The 12498-nt window shown below is 37.4% G+C and overlaps 1 long non-coding RNA gene across 1 annotated transcript; it reads right to left on the minus strand.

The window, feature by feature from the left end:
• Window positions 1-233: 233 nt before the first annotated feature.
• On the minus strand, window positions 234-1912 carry LOC131606655 (uncharacterized). Its single transcript, XR_009284940.1, has 3 exons — window positions 1457-1912; window positions 903-1350; window positions 234-421 (listed from the first exon to the last, which is right to left on the minus strand). It is a non-coding gene; the product is annotated as an uncharacterized LOC131606655 (long non-coding RNA).
• Window positions 1913-12498: the final 10586 nt, after the last annotated feature.

The following is a 12498-nucleotide window of genomic DNA, read 5'->3' on the forward strand; positions in this document are numbered from 1 at the left end:
AACAATACTAAGGGAAAAGCATGAGGTAAATTAATGTTTGATTTGTTATGAAAGATCAAAGTGCCCGCAAAAGTGGAATTTAGTGTTCGAATTTGGATTAAGATTTCATCTGAACACGGTTCGTGGTTCATTTCGAAGATGGTTCATATCACACAAGTTCATCATTCATTCAAAAGCTACACAACAAATTACAAACCCACTGTCCATTTTAAAAAAAAAAAAAAACCTTCATGTTACAAAAAATATACAAGGTCCCATATACATGTAAATCAAACAGTACACCATTCATAATTCATCCACATTTATACAGAATTCAAGTCTAAGTTATTTTCACCATTACATTCCATCCAAATACAAAAGAAAAGCCTATGCTAAACTATGTTCCTCTTCATGCTTCAATATATTCCAAGATCCCTGCAACCTGCAACAATTAAATACCAACATAAATAACCATGAGATCAAACCAACAAGTCAGCAGCATATAGACAATCAAGTCCAAAAATCATTCATGTCCATGCCAAACTTGCTGCAAAACCACACACATACAGTTTCAGAATCCAAACAATTTTCACACTACATTCAATCCATTCACATTCTAAGCATACAGACTTTCTAACCACTTTGAAACCATAAACAAACAATTCAATACAGTTTGTAAATTCACTCCCTAACTGCCAAGCCTAGCATATTTAGTTTGTAACTGTCAAAACCAACTCTTCCTAACTATTAGCAACTAACCCATAACAGAAAACAGATTTTATAACCAACCTATAACTAATTATGCCAGCTCACATAACTGCCTAACTTCCTAACAGAATCACTAACAGTTTTAACTAACTTTCAGAACCAACCAAAACAGAATAACAGAACTAGGATAACAGAAATTCCAAAGAGTGACTAACCTGAAACCTATATATACTCTGCTCCTCCTTCATTCAAGGCTCTCCATTCATTCTCCATCTTCAACCCATAACCATCACTCCACACTTCTCCAATCTCCTTCATTCCCTTGATACCACTCTCTCTCTTCAACATTCTTCATCTCCACCATTCTTCACATAACCTTCAAACCTCTCCTCCACTTCTCAACACTTCTTCCACCTTCACTGCTTCACCTCTCAATCTTCAACCACCTTCTTCAATCTTCTTCACTCCTCATTCCTCACTTCGATTCCTCTCTTCAATCTTCATCAAGCATTGATCAATCTTCAAACACCTTCATTCTCTTGATTCATCATCTTCACCAATCTCCATGGATTCTCATCATCTTCATCTCTTCTGACTACAACAACCTCGAATCAACTCGTCCTCACAAACGCATCAGTCTTCATCTCAATAACATTGCATAATCTTCAACCGCAACGCAAAGAGTGGAGAAGTCAGAGAGCAAGAAAGAACAATTCGTTACGAAATCCAGAAAAGTAACGCAAGAAGGAGAAGAGTAACAGAAGTTTACCTGCATTGAAGCAATTCTCGCGTTTATTTCGCCAAACTACTCAATCACGATCTTCACTTCAGGTGAGTCTTCGTAACTCCACATTTCTACGGCATCTTCACATCTGCTCGTAATACAATATGAACTTTTGAGCATCACTGAACACTTGCCATATGGTTGTTCCTTCTGATTCATCTTCGTCTTCGTTTAATCCCGATTCTTAACTTTTAGGGTTTCTAGCTTTGTAACAAATTAACGGTTTAGGGTTCGATTACGGTAGGTTGGGGAGAGATAGAGAATCACGAGGGGAGATAGAAACGGAGAGAGTGAGCCTCAGATTGGGAGAGGAGCGATTCACGGCGGCGTTCAGAACGCTCGCCGGAGAAAGGGAAAGAAGACGCTAACGGCGCCGTTTGCCTTTGCGAGCGAAAAAGGAGAGTCTGAGTAGTAGAGACTTGAATCACGTAAACGAACCCTAATCCCTTTGTATTTTTATTTTTCTTTCTGTTTATTATCTTTTATTAATTAATTATTTTATCTGAATTAACAAAAAAAACCACAAAATCTAATCAGTCATGGATCACGTCATTGGGCCAAATAATAAATTAAGGATCACACACCCCACTGAGCCCATTCACCCCCGTCTTTTGCACAAAATCTAAAAACAATTATTCTGGGCCGAAATGCTTTCTCACCCCCTTAAGCCCAGCATCACATTCAGGTTTTTGGCTGAAAGGAAACATGTAACAAAAATACTCTTCTGGGCCAGTACTAGTGGGCCTACGCCCTAATTCCTTTCTGCACCATAAAATCAATTTTATACCCCCCTGTTTCCATTAACAATTTAGGTTTTAATTAGACTTTTAACATTTCTTTGAGTAAATAAAATGCTAGCTTTCTTTTAGATCTTTAATACAATTTTTGACATATAAAAATAATCAAAAAAATATTAGTTTTTAGGCTATTTGTTTTTAGTCTTTCTGCTTGACTTGTAACTCAACTTCTCCCATAAAAATCAACATAAAAATAGTAGTATTTTATTTCATTTTGTACTATATTTTTGACTTGCTACTTCATGCTTGTGTATAATTTTGTGCCAACGTATCCTTACTCCATCTTTGCTTATAATTGTGACTTTAACTTTCATGTTCCTTTATTCCTAACCTTTAGGTAGAATCCATGACAACATTAGGACTTAGAAATTCCCTTCATACTTAGGCTAGTTTCTTTTCCTTTTCAACTTTAAAACACTTAACAAATACTTGACTTAATTTCCCTTAAAAAATACAAAGAAAACACTTAAAAAACATTAATAAAAAGTGAAAATCATTAAAAAGGGAATGGAAGCTTGAATCTCCCTTGCTATAGGGAATCATTCGAGTGCTTGGATCTCCCTTGCTTTAGGGAACCATTCGAGTGCTTGGATCTCCCTTGCTTTAGGGAACCATTCGAGCGTAAGTTCCCAATTTCTAAAAGACACAAACCAAAGAGCAACTCGAGTCTCCCTTGCTTTAGGGTTCCACTCGAAACGCTCAAAATCTCTTCTTCATCTCGCCTCCGAGGCATTCTTTCCCTCAATCGGACATGTAGCTTCCTTTCGATCGCGGACTGGTAACGCATAAGACTCCACTCAACGAGCTGCTATCCTGACGCTAGATTGCGAATGTAACTCCGTCCACTAAAAAACACAAAAACAAACAAAAACTAAAGAGCCGAACTACGGCGCTCTGATTCCTGAAAAGGATACGTAGGCATTAGGTCGCGGGGCCTAAGCGAGCACAATTATTTATAAACCTTATTTTCCCCGTGTTTCGTTTTCTTTCATTTGCATACATTCCCTTAGTAATTAAACTTTAGATTTAGACACCCTTTAGATAGCAACAAACATAGGTGGATACCATCGAGTACGATGGGCGTGAGGGGTGCTAGTACCTTCCCCTTGCGTAACCGACTTCCGTACCCTATCTTTGGTCGTAAGACCTCGTTCTTATTCGTTTTAGGTTTGCTGACGTTCCTTTCCTTTTAGGATAGATATGTTAGTGGCGACTCTGTTGTTCATTTTTCGTGAGCGTGCGACAATACCCAGGAACTCATTGCAATTGTTAGTAGCTATCGAAACAAAGTAAAAACAGAGATGCAAGTGTATGAAAAAAACCATAAAAACATGTATGTTGTATGTCACGATTTAAAAGCTTAGAACCATGGATTTTGATTCAATCTTACCCTACAATACCGGTTAAAGATGAATGAATGATTGAGAGAGCTTGGAATAGGTTGTATGTATGAAACCGTGTTTGCACTTTTTGACAAAAAAGACAAGAATTAGGGTTTCGTTTTTGGCAGCCTTAGGGTTTGTCCAAGCGTGTGATTTAAGTCTGATGGTGAAGTATATATAGATGAGAGGTTTCTTGGAAAAAAAGCACATCAAAATATCTTGTATGGATCACCAAATATTTGATTGAATTTTTAAATCAAAACTTCCAAAATTTGATCTTTCTTGCACCTCAAGCCATGTGAACGAAATTTGGATGATTGGATGAGGATATTTGATTGATATTTGGCTTAGAATCAAAGCAAAATCATATCTTCCATTTAATTCATTATTTTATATAATTAAATTATGATTTAAATGAATAAAAATCATAAAATAATCAATAAAAATAATTAAAAAAATAGAAAGATACTTTTTTGGGACGTGCATGGGCTTAAGATAAAGAGTAGAAGAAAAGAATGCAAGCCCATTTGGAAAGTTTATGAGTTTTGGGCTTTTTTCTCTTCATGCACACCCTTGAAAATTGGTGAACTTGTGCACCTTGCCATTTCTTCATATTTTAACATTTTTAAGTGTTCTTGGACTTTTTAGGAAGCTTGAAGAGTCCTCTAACCAGACATTTTGGTCCCATGTCAAAATCTTTATTGATGCTCAATATATGTCCTTTGAAAAAAACGACTTTTGGTTGACTTTTCAAAAGTCCTCTAATGTTTTGACTTGTATCTCTTTAGAGGAAGCATTTCTTGACCTCGGACCCAACATAAAAGTTGTAGAGAATTCAATTTCCTTCATATTAGGCTTTGGTTGGGAAATTTCTGACGCACCATTTGAAAGTTATGATCAGTCAAAGTTGGGTTGACTTTCTCCTAGAAACCCTAATTTAGTAACCTGGACTTTTGTTGATTTCGAATCTTTTCTTGATGAATCATGATAAACTCTTGATCAAATGATGAATGTTACTTCAAAATGTTGACGTTGATAAAAAATCAGGAGCTTTGACTGTGGTTTGACCATAGTTTGACTTTTAGGTCAACTAGTCGATTATTGATCATTTGGGCCATTGACTGAGCAATCCTTTGAATCAGGGATTGACATTTGGCATAAGTATGCTTTGAACCATATGTGAAGCCATGAAGCTCACTTGAGGCATCAGAAGTTGATTTTCCTTGATTAAATCAGAAACCCTAATTTTAGATCTTGTTGCTTAGGAGGGAGTAAGTGTGCTCAGTTCATATATTGTCTCGAGCAATTAAGAGTCAGGTGAGTCAAAATATCTTGGAATATGATGGGAAATTTTGGGGTATGACAGCTGCCCCTGCTCAATCTTCTTAAACCTGAAGATGTAGATTGGCATGTGTGCCTGTTGGAATCTGAAGGTGGAAGAGGATTGAACACTAGAATACCAAGAAATTTGCCCTTGCTGATGGTGAAGGGACTTTTTGGAGATGGGCTTAAAGATGCCATATGGATGTTGGGAGACTTGATTGAGATGGGCTTAAAAATGCCATCCAGCTCGATAGACTTGAGGATTAGAATACGTCGTACATTAAACTGTATCTGAAGGATATACTTAGGAAGAGTCATACGTTGGAATGAATCCAACGTATTGGTAAGTGTCAAAGTAAGTCGTACATTAGGGTATACTTTTTAGTACGATTCATACGCTAGACTGGGTCTAGTTTGCATTGTTAAATATCTGGAAAAGCCTTATGTTAGGCTGAAGGATGGATCGTATGTTAGACTGAAGGATGGGTCGTGAGTTAGACCGGATCCAATTTGCATCGGTAGATGTCTGGAAAGCCGTGTGTTAGGCTAAAGGATAGGTCATGCGTTAGACCGGATCCAATGTGTTGATAATTGTTTAGAATACACCGTACGTCAGGTTGCATCCTAGGATGACTCGTACTTTAGACTGAATCCTTTGTATTGAGAAGTGTTTGTTGACGTCGATCATACCAACACTGTTCGTAGTGACAGAATTAGATCTAAGTCTCTTGATTATCTCTGAACTATTCATGGAGAATACCTGAAACTAAGTATCAAAACTAAATCATTGTCTTGATTATCTTTGAACAATCTTTGGGGAATACCCGGAACTAAGTATCAGAATTAAATCTTAGTCTTGATTATCTCTAAACTATCTTTGGAGAATACCCGGAACTAAGTACTTGAATTAAATCTTGGTCTTAATTATCTTTGAACTATCTCTAGAGAATACCCAGAACTAAGTATCAGAATTAAATCTTGGTCTTGATTATCTCTGAACTATCTCTGGAGAATACCCAGAACTAAGTATCAGAATTAAATCTTTGTCTTGATTATTTTTGAACCATCTCTAGAGAATACCCGTAACCAAGTATCAGAATTAAATCTTTGTCTTGATTATCTCTGAACTATCTCTGGAGAATACCCGGAACTAAGTATCATAATTAAATCTTGGTCTTGATTATTTCTGAACTCTCTCTGGAGAATACCCGGAACTACGTATCAGAATTAAATCTTGGTTTTGATTATCTCTGAACTATCTCTGGAGAATACCCGAAACTAAGTATCAGAATTAAATCTATGTCTTGATTATCTTTGAACTATCTCTGGAGAATTTCCCGGAACTAAGTATCAGAATTAAATCTCTGTCTTGATTATCTCTGAACTATCTCTGGAGAATACCCAGAACTAAGTATCAGAATTAAATCTTGGTCTTGATTATCTCTGAACTATCTTTGGAAGATATCCAAAATTACGTGTCAGAACTAAATCTCTGTCTTGAATGAGCGTCACAATTAAATTGTTAACTTGATTATCTTTGCACTATATCTAGAAGATACTATTTATTTGTAGGAATAGACTGAAAAAGCAGTATTAATTTTATGCAATGTCGTGATGCATGTATTGTAATGTTTATTTTTGAAATGAATGAGATTGTATGCATATGCCATGAGGCGTATATATGTTATGTGTGTGCCATAAGGCGTATGATGTATGAATGCAAAATGTTTGTTAATAATGATAGAAGATTGTAGCATTATCTGGCAGGGAAAATAAATCCTTGACTGTTGTGGAGAATACAGAACCCGAGGACACTTAGCTGGGGATTTTTGACTTCTGCTTGGGAATGAGAGCCATTTGAATGATTGATCTTGATGTACCCTGACTGGGGGATAAGAGAGATGAATAACCTTGTTTGGAGAAGAGAAAAGAGTCGGGGAATCAGCAGTGTCGAAGATGTAAAACTCCGTTGAGGAAATAAGCCTTTGTTGGGACGAGAACATTTGAAGGTATCTTCTTAATGATTACTCTGTGGGGATATGATCCTGTGAAACCGACTTTGTGGGAAGATATAGATGTCTTGAACGTTTCCCCTAGTGATTATAGCACTTTCCATTCTTGGATTCGTATTGATTGGAAAACACCAGTGAGTATTGATCGAAGTGTTGAACATGCCTTGCATAGGTTTGCCCCAGCTATTAGGGAATTTGAAGAGATTTGCCTTGCGAGGACCTTATGGGATGTGTACTATGGGTGACATGCCCCTAGTACTTAGCATGATGTCCCTGACAGGTCGGTAAGTAGCTTCAGACCCACTTGGGTGCATGCCACTGACTTACCGGGAAGTAGCTTCAGACCCACTTGGATGCATTCCCATTGTATTCATTGACTTCTAAGAGGTGTTGCTACCGAGATAGTTTCGTCTGTCAGGATGACTTTTAATCATTAGTTGTACCCTACGCAGATTCTTTCTGATGCTAACACTTGAAATTATGTAGCAGAATATGTTTAATAATGAATTCATGAGATGCAATGCATATGTCTGTCTTGAGTTTTTGAAAAAAATTAAAACAGGAGATGTAAAAGCGTGAAGTTTATGAAAATGTGATGTTTGTAAAAACAGGATATCAACTCAGCATTCGTTGCAAATCTTAAGGAGTCAGGACACCCTTTCGGTGACAGTATGCTTTCGAACTAACCATGCTTCAATTAGGACTTTCAAGGTTTGTAACGTGGCTTGGTTCACGGTTTAAGAAACAAAGGATAACGGCTCAAAATTTATTTGTACCCATCCTAATCTTCGTGATGTTCTTCAAACCTATGCTCAGTTAACTTTTCATTTAAGTTCCAGCAGAGCTTGAAGTTCTAACATTGGCATTTGATGATGGTTGAAGTATTAGAGGTTTAATTTGGACAGGCCGTCATCCTTTGTTGTAATACTTTTTTTTTGTCGAAGATTTGTTGTGACCTCCTTTGAAATGTTTTCTTTTGTCAAGGATTTTTAGCAACCTCCTTTTTTGACTTTGTTATCCCTAACTTTTGCCTGAACTATTTATTTTGAGATTACAGTCAGCGGGATGTTTCAATTTTGATAAGTCTCCTTCATAGGTTTTGATTTAATAGCTTTTTTTTCTTTTGATAGATGTCGACTGCCTGACTTAATGGTTACGGGAACCCACCATTATTGGTGTAAACAGCAGCTGGTATAACTGAGTTAACTAAGTAACTACCCTGCCCCAGGTTATGATCAAGGGTTTTAAATTGCATATGAAAGAAAACTTCTACTCCTTAGGCTCAAAAGGGGTTGACAAGGGATTAACATCCTTATATCTCCACTGTTTAGGAATTGAAACAATACCTGTACATCGTCAGCATAGTCCGTTCAAAAGCATATTGTATGAGGTTGCGGTATCGTTTTCATCATCCTCCCTCAAAAGACTTACCGCTTAGCAGGAGTTGAACATCACAACATAAATAAAATGTAAAGACACGATTTAAATGAATGAAAGCGAAGTAATTTATTCAAGACGATCATATGCAATGCGCTAATGATGATTATTGAAACAGATAATGTCTATCATAAGTCGAATGTTTAAACAAACAGAAAAGAAAATTTGCAAATAAAAGTAAATCTAATGATTCGAAAGACATCCTTCTAGCCATCCACAGCATCAACAGTCTTGTTGTGATTAGGCATTGGAGTAGTGATCACGTTAGGGGTTGCAGGAGAGTCGAACTTAATTTCGCCTGCGTCGATCATGTCCAGAACTATTAGAATGATATGCGCACCTCGCATTGGGTTTGTAGCTAGGAGCAGAGGTGTTAGGATTCTTAGGAGGATCCCTCAGGGTAACCAAATTTTCCTTTAGCAGATGTTGTAAGGCCTGAGCTAGCGACATATTGATCTTTGTGAATTGATGCTTAGGTGTGTCTTGTTTGTTTTGACTACCTTGTTTAGGCGCTGGTGTGGAGATCAGAACTGCCCCAATAGATTGGTCATGGTTTCTCCTTTTCTGCCCATACACAGCATTGGACTCTGACTTCCCATCAAATGCTTCTTTGTAGCTGTAATATGGTGAACTGACTTTATTGAAATGCCGCGGTAAGCAAGAGTCTCCACCGACTTTTATTTTGTCTAATATATAGAAAGGCTAAAAGAACAGGAAAAACCTTTTAAAAGAAATTTTGAGTTCGGGGGTAATTTATACAAAGGGAAGGTGTAAGGCACCCTTTGCATCATGGTTTTCCATGGGCTCTTAATTGCTTAGCTCTTTTGTTTGAAAATGTTTGTAGTGAATAAAGAAAATGATTTGAAATAAGGACTTTAGCTTGTAAATAAGCGTAGCCTTTTTGAAGGTTTTTGATAAAGTGTAAGAAAAAGATTTAAGCCAGAGCAAAGAAATTAGGAGATAATTACGCCTATTAAAAAGGTTCTTTTGGCCTTTCAAGGCTATCCATACCATATGAGGGTAGGAAATCTTTTTATTTGGAGGTTGAAGGGTCATCGAGAGTTCGTTCGCCATAAGAATGTCCCTTTCCATAGAGAATGCAGGTAGTCTTAGGGAAGGAAAAGAATAGTCATCATTAGGCAACCAAGAGGACACCTCGGTAATCGAAAGGGACTATCACATCATTTGTAGGCAACCTCGAGGGACGAGATCATATAACCGAACCGAAGGCAACATCATTGGGACTTATGATCTTTTGTGATGAGAATGAACTGAGGGCAGCATTTGCTGAGGCGTCCTCGTATCCGAGGGACTTGACTATTCCGCACTGGAAAGGCAACAAGGCAACAGGAAAACAGGCAACAAAAGGGATTACCATAAAAGGTGTGTGGGTGCATGTTAGGGACCAAATAGTACTAATTTTCATATATTGTTTTTGGTCCCTTTAGCCACTTTTCACTCAATAATCACACATTTATTCTTACAATTTAATAATTTTGCAATTTATTTAATTTTAGTTCTTTTGAATTGTTATTTCACATGTTTGTTAGTTTTGTAGCGTTTTGATTAGGTTTTAAGCTCATGGAAGCAAAGGGGAATCACTTGAAGGCTTGGACTTGTACAAGAAGAGCTGAGGAGGTCAGTTTGCCCCGCAAACATCCTTGGCGCCGCAACCTACAAAAATCTCATCTGTCTTGGTTTTTGGCTGGATTCTGATGTGGCAGAAATTGAAGTGTTTGTGCCGCAAACATCCTTGGCGCCGCAAACACTGCGCAGCAAAACTCCTATTTCACTTTAGTTGGTCTCCCACTTGTCATGAGTTTAATTTTTAATCTTTTGAGGATGGACAGTTAGTACGAATTTTGGGGGGTTAACTTAGATAAAAGAAGAGGAACCAAGGCCATTCATTCTATTCTATTGTACACCACACATTGAGATTAGGGTTTTGGGGAGAAAAGTTTGCACCTTTGTGAGAGATTGATGCTTAGAGCTTCTTCTTCATTCCTCTTGTTGTCAACCATGGTGATGAGTAGCTAAATCCCACTTTGGCAAGATTGGAGGTAGTAGCTATTCTTGTTAACTATGTTTTTCCTCTAACACTTTTGTATTAACTTCATTAGTATTGAAATGGATGAATGTTGTTGTTTTATATTTCCTATTTAGATTTGATTTATGATTGAGAAATATATTTCAAGTCTTGTTCTACAACATTTTATCAAGTAGTGGATAAATGCTAGAGATAGATTTATTTGCCACTTTTCTATTTGTATCAATCAATCAAGCTTAATGTATTGATAGTTAGAGTGAGAGATCATCTAAAGATTAATATATTAACTTTCACAACCTTGTTTAGACATAAACATTGTTGAGAGGATACTAGAACATTTTCATTGCTATTGAAGTTATGCATTAGTTGTTAAAGTCACATAGAAGATAGGAATAGTGAAACCAAAACCAATCTTGTCAATCTTTTATTATTGAAACAAGTTTAATTTTATTGTCTTATAATTGTCTTAATTAGAACAAATAGCTATTCAAAACAAAACAACTTTGTTACCTTTCGAACTTAAAATAATAGTAACTATAGAACGGCGGTAATATCACCCAATCTCTGTGGATACGATTTAAAAAAATATTTGCCTTGAATATACTATTCAACAAATTGGCGTCGTTGCCGGGGATTGGCGTTTGATATTGCAAGCATTGCAATAGTTCATTGTTTTAAGTTTTGTTACTTTATTAATATTGCTTTTTCGTTTCACTTGGTTTGCTAGTTTTGTAGATTCTTGTGTATGCGAGAAAAAGCTTCCGAAGAGCAATTTCATTTCGATCCCGAAATTGAGAGAACACTCCGAAAGCTCAATAGCAAGACACGAAGAAGAAGGAAGTTAGCCCAAGAGAAGCGACAAAGAGAAGAGGCATCTACTTCTTCTAACAATCACATTGAAGAAGTAGTTGTAGAGACTTTTGAAGGAGACATGGCGGGTGTTGTTCCAACCGAAATGTCCGCCAATAGTCCAAGACGTACCGCCCAATTTGCACGCAATGCTCAAGGTGGGGCAAATACGGAGATGAAGACCGGAATCCTCCAACTTGTTTATGCAAATCCATTCACCGGAATGGATCATGAGGATCCTTTCGCACATCTCACAAAGTTTTATGAGATTGCGGGTTCAACGAGAGTCGATGCGGCCAATGAAGAATCATTGTTCAAGAGATTATTTCCACACTCATTACTTGGGAAAGCCAAAGAATGGTATCTTGATCAATTACCAAATGTGATGACGGATTGGAATCTATTGGAAGAAAAATTTTTAGAACGATATTTTCCTCAATCCCGATTCATGGAGGCCAAAACGGCAATTGCGGTTTTCAATCAAGGAAGCAACGAGTCCTTAAATGATGCTTGGGAAAGATTCAAATCCATGCTTAGAAAATGCAAGGGTCATGGTTTTGATGATCTCACACAAATCCACATCTTCCGAAATGGACTTCAACCGGTGCACAAGACACTTTTGGATGCTACCGCGGGTGGCTCTCTAATGTCAAAAAGCGCGGAGGATGCAATAATGATAATCGATCGTATGGCACTCAATGATCTCCAAACTCAACATGATAGGAGTCCATCACAAAGGAAGCCGGGTGTTCTCGAATTAAACACCAATGATGCCATCCTTGCTCAAAACAAGATTCTTTCTCAACAAGTTGAGTTACTCACTAAGTAAATGTCGAAGCTTCCACAACAAATGAAGGAAATTCATGGGATGCAAATGACTTCTCACGTAGCAAGTTGTGAACTTTGTCAAGGTGACCATCCTACCGGGTTTTGTCCTCCTCCCGAGGGTGAAGAAGTGAATTATGTCAACAATCAAAATCAAGGTTATCAAAGGCAACCTCCACCTCACAATAACCCGTACAAAAGAAACAACCAAGGATTTCAACCCTCAAGATTCAACAATCAACACTATCAACATGAAAGTCCTTATCAAAGCCCAAATCCTCAAGTCCAAGGTCAACAATCTCAAGGTGGGAGCTCAAAATTGGAAGACACTCTTACACAATTCATGCAAGCATCC

Source organism: Vicia villosa, linkage group LG5, assembly GCF_029867415.1.
Source record: "Vicia villosa cultivar HV-30 ecotype Madison, WI linkage group LG5, Vvil1.0, whole genome shotgun sequence".
NCBI lineage: Eukaryota > Viridiplantae > Streptophyta > Magnoliopsida > Fabales > Fabaceae > Vicia > Vicia villosa.